This window comes from Octopus bimaculoides, chromosome 9, assembly GCF_001194135.2.
Source record: "Octopus bimaculoides isolate UCB-OBI-ISO-001 chromosome 9, ASM119413v2, whole genome shotgun sequence".
NCBI classification, from domain to species: domain Eukaryota; kingdom Metazoa; phylum Mollusca; class Cephalopoda; order Octopoda; family Octopodidae; genus Octopus; species Octopus bimaculoides.
Genome location: NC_068989.1, coordinates 16,486,817 through 16,491,571, shown reverse-complemented (window position 1 = coordinate 16,491,571; position 4,755 = coordinate 16,486,817).

Genomic DNA, 4,755 nt, shown 5'->3' with positions numbered 1-4,755 from the left:
ATGTATGTGTGTGTATATGTTTGTGTGTCTGTGCTTGTCCCCCCAACATCGCTTGACAACCGATGCTGGTGTGTTTACGTCTCCGTAACTTAGCGGTTCAGCAAAAGAGACCGATAGAATAAATACTAAGCTTACAAAGAATAAGTCCTGGGGTCGATTTGCTCGACTAAAGGCGGTGCCCCAGCATGGCCACAGTCAAATGACTGAAACAAGTAAAAGAGTAAGAGAGTAAAGTATTTTGTCCAATTCTGTAATGATTCTGCCAATCTGCTGCTCTAGAATAATTATTTCTAACACAAACATAGGTTTCAAATGAAAGGAGGTGGGGGGTCAGATGAGGAAAACCAACCCAAGTATTTGACTGACACTTTATTTCATTGGTCCCGGAGGAGAGAAAGGCAAAGTTAACCTCTGTAAGGTTTGAACTCAGAGTGTAAAGAACCATGTCCAAATAAGGCAAGATTCTTTTGTTTGAAACTCACTCAGCTTTTGTAAAAACATACTGGAAAGCAGTACCCTTCACTCCACCCTTATCTTTTTCTTTAAGGAGCACATAAGAAAGTTGACAAGGATTAGGGTTGACCGAAGAGAAAAAGCTCTGCCCTCTTACCCTTTAACTACATCCACTATCTGTCCTTAAGCCTTTAACTATGTTCAATGCATAACTTCCTTCCCCATAGCCAGGCAGAAGACTAGCTACTCAAAGAATGGTTGGCACTCCGTTGGTTACGACGACGAGGGTTTTTGTTGATCCAATCAACGGAACAGCCTGCTCGTGAAATTAACATGCAAGTGGCTGAGCACTCCACAGACACGTGTACCCTTAATGTAGTTCTCGGGGAGATTCAGCGTGACACAGTGTGACAAGGCTGGCCCTTTGAATTACAGGCACAACAGAAACAGGAAGTAAGAGTGAGAGAAAGTTGTGGTGGAAGAGTACAGCAGGGTTCACCACCATCCCCTGCCGGAGCCTCGTGGAGCTTTAGGTGTTTTCGCTCAATAAACACTCACAACGCCCGGTCTGGGAATCGAAACCACAATCCTATGACCGCGAGTCCACTGCCCTAACCACTGGGCCATTGCACCTCCACACTACCTGAGTTTATTGTAATTATTTGTATAAGGGCATTACTACAAATAATTACAATAAACTCAGGTAACACTTGGATCTATCCTGTATGTATAATAATGATTTCTTTCATTGGTACAAGGCCACAAATATATTTGAGAGGAGTATTGTCCATTCCATCAACTTTTTCAATAATGAAATTATCCAGAATATGATGGTATAGTCATGACTGGTATAGAAAATAAAATTTTCATTTCTCTGTGGTCTATGAAATAAGGATGAATCCCCTGTATTGCATACTATATTCTATAAACCTATGGTATTATCCATTTTAACTTTAAAAATCAATATTTAACATATTACACACATTTTGCTTCCACAGACCACCATTTGCTTCCTTGAACTCCAGATTTTTTTGTTCCCCTTTAATCAAAGTTAACCCCTTTGAAAATATTGTGTGTGTGTATGTGTGTGTGCACATGCATATGTGTATGTATTACTTTAAAGATTAAAAAAAAAATGATTGCTTTTTCAAAACTGGACTGAATATTTTGTTAGGTAAACCTAATCCTTGCCAACATAAATAATTCTATATTTAATTAAATAACTATCAAAATAATCCAGACAGTTATTATATCCATTAGAAATAATAGCTAATATGTTATCAATATATTTTTGTAATAATTTTCTACATGGTTGACATGGTTGGTAAACCTGCTTGAAATAACAATGATATCTTTCTCCAATCATATCTTTCAGTTGAAAAAGAAGGAAGGACATGTAAGCTAATGTAATCTTAAATACACTTTCTGGGTAAAAGACGGGATGGTCACAAATAAAACACCTTTTATCCAGTGGTGTAACTAGAGTATATGCTGTCTTGGGCAGCCTTTGAATTTGCACTACCCGTGGGGCCCTCAAACTTGTACAGGGTTATACAGCAGTCCCAAAAGTTCCATCCTCATAAACGTGTTGTTTGGAGTGGACTTTCCATTGTTCCTTTAATAATAATAATAATAATAATAATAATAATAATAATAATAATAATAATTTTTCGTATGTGTATTTGGTGTGCAAGATTCTTGATGTGAATACGTGTGTTGAAAGAAATACTATTAATGCATCTCCCAAGGTTTAATAGTAATAATAATAATCCTTTCTACTATAAGGACAAGGCCTGAAATTTTTGGAGAGTGGGGCCAGTCGATTACCACAACTGGTACTTAATTTATTGAACCCGAAAGGATGAAAGGCAAAGTCGACTTGGGTGTAATATTTATTGACTGCACATGTTCAATGTATGCGTTTTGTTTGTTTGCTGGTTTGCAGTGCAATACCATCTGGGGGGCAACTTTCTCATTACACTGGGTGTTAAAGCACCTGAACGTCATAGACAGGTGAGACAATTTGCCTTCAATCCCATTCGGGAGTGATGGATACCAATATTTCACCATTTTTGTAGCTTATCAACATCGTGTACCTGAAATGGACTGAAGACGAATTGAATCGCCAGTCTATAACTATACCTTCTCCTCGACTTATGGCCATAAATAAATAATCAATTTTTGGACGTTGAACAGCTGCACGTACAGTAACTATGGCAGCATCTGGCAATGCAGGCCTCCCTCAGACCCAGGCATCCACTGCCTGCCACTGTCCCTCACTCAGTCACTTTCAAGCAGCAGCTGTATGTCGATTTGTTACAGTTGTATCTGAAATACCCACAAAATGACTGATAAAAGGAATATGCTTTCATCTACAGATATACATATTAGGTATTTTTCACATTATGTACAATAATTATGGATTAAATTTTTGGTGTTTTATATTTTTATATCTCGTTTGAATGAAAATAATGATGAACAATATAAATCCGACACATGACCAGATCAACTTACGACTTGTCAGTTGGAACGGAACTCGGTCGTAAGTCGAGGAGAAGGTGTTTATATAAATAGTGTAATATCCATCAGCCCTGAATTCGATTGGAGGTGAGTTGTCTCACCTGTATATGACTTTCAGTTGTTTTAATACCCAGTGCAATGAGAATCGTCCCCTAGACGTTATATGGCAGCGAACAGTCGAACAAACAAAACACATACATTGAGTATGTGCGATCGATGATATTTACAATACTAGCACTGCTTTTAATTTGTTAATAATAATAAGGATCTTTTTGGTTTGACGGGCAACATTTTTCATTTATGTTTTATGTCGTGTTTTTGGTACCGAAACACTTTAAAACTTTGTATACTTGTATATTTTGTGTTATAGAACAGATAAAAATTTTTGTATTCGAAGTTATTTCATGTAAAAAAATTGTCGGATTTTGGTAATTTCAACGACTAAATCTTAACCCGTATAAAATTTATATTTATTAGCAATTATGCCTGTTTTATCAATGTTAATTGTAAATGATTGGATTAAATCATTACTTTGTAACGAAAGAATAACAATTTTAACATGTAAATATAGTCTGAGATATTGAGAAGTCCCTATAGAATGGGCGGTACTTGATCTTATAACTTGTTTATGTCTATATCTGGTCCTCATTATCATGCAACATGATCTAGGACAACGTAATTTGTTCAACATATCGAATTATTTCAACAGATTAAATTTCATGCCAAATAAATACAGCCCCGAAATTATTTGCTACGTTTTCTTTTAAATAAAATAAATAAATAAGAACACAAAGTTATTTTGTTTGCATATCTTATTTCTGTATCTTGTATATCCACAAAGGAGCTGATCGTAATAAGTTATCTAAACAATACAAGCATGGGTCACAAACGCATTAGTATTTATGATAAAGATTTCATTCTGTTACTAGTCAAGACAATTTTACAAGCTACCAAGTCCACAAAGTTGGTAATTTGAGTACTAAGTTAATATAAGGCGCGAAGAGACTATTGAAGTCATTACAATCTAGAGAAGGCAATTCAAATTTCGGTAAATTTTCAGATTAACACCCGCACGATTTTCACTAGAGTGTTATGGTGGGAATTCCGTCCCTAACCCTAACCCTTGTAAAAGGTTGATAGTTGCAATAGAGACATTAGTCTCTCTCTATCACCTTTCAACATAATTATATCTTAAGAAACAGTAGAACAATTAACAACATAATAAAAACAAGTTTTATTTTTGATGATGCTTGGTTTTACAAATCCTGTGTCATTCAGCTTAGCAGCCGTTGATTAATTAGTAATTGGTATTGGAAGGTTAAGAGCTTCCTTGATGCATGCCAGAGGAGCAAGTAGCTATCACATCGAAGGCATCGTGGTGAAGAATGCCTCATTGAGGAGCAAGGTGTTGTCACGTCGGAGGTATCGCGCTCAAGAGGCTTAGAAAGTGAAACAAACTCTTTAAGTACTAGTTTTACTACGCATGCGCACAGCGTTACTACGACACAAAATAGATAAGTATACGAAGTTTGAAAGTCTTTCGGTACCAAAAACACTACATAAAACATAAATGAAAACTGGTGCCCCCATTTTGAACTAGATCCAACACTAACCCTAACCCTAAAACCCTAACTCTAACACCCTAGTGAAAATCGTGCGGGTGTTAATCTGAAAAGTTACCCAAATTTCTTTCAGATCCCAATCTATTGTCTTCAAATGAGTTGGACACATTAGATAAGGTAGTCTCAGATGTACTGTCTGAAAGAAACAAAAAAAAAAAAA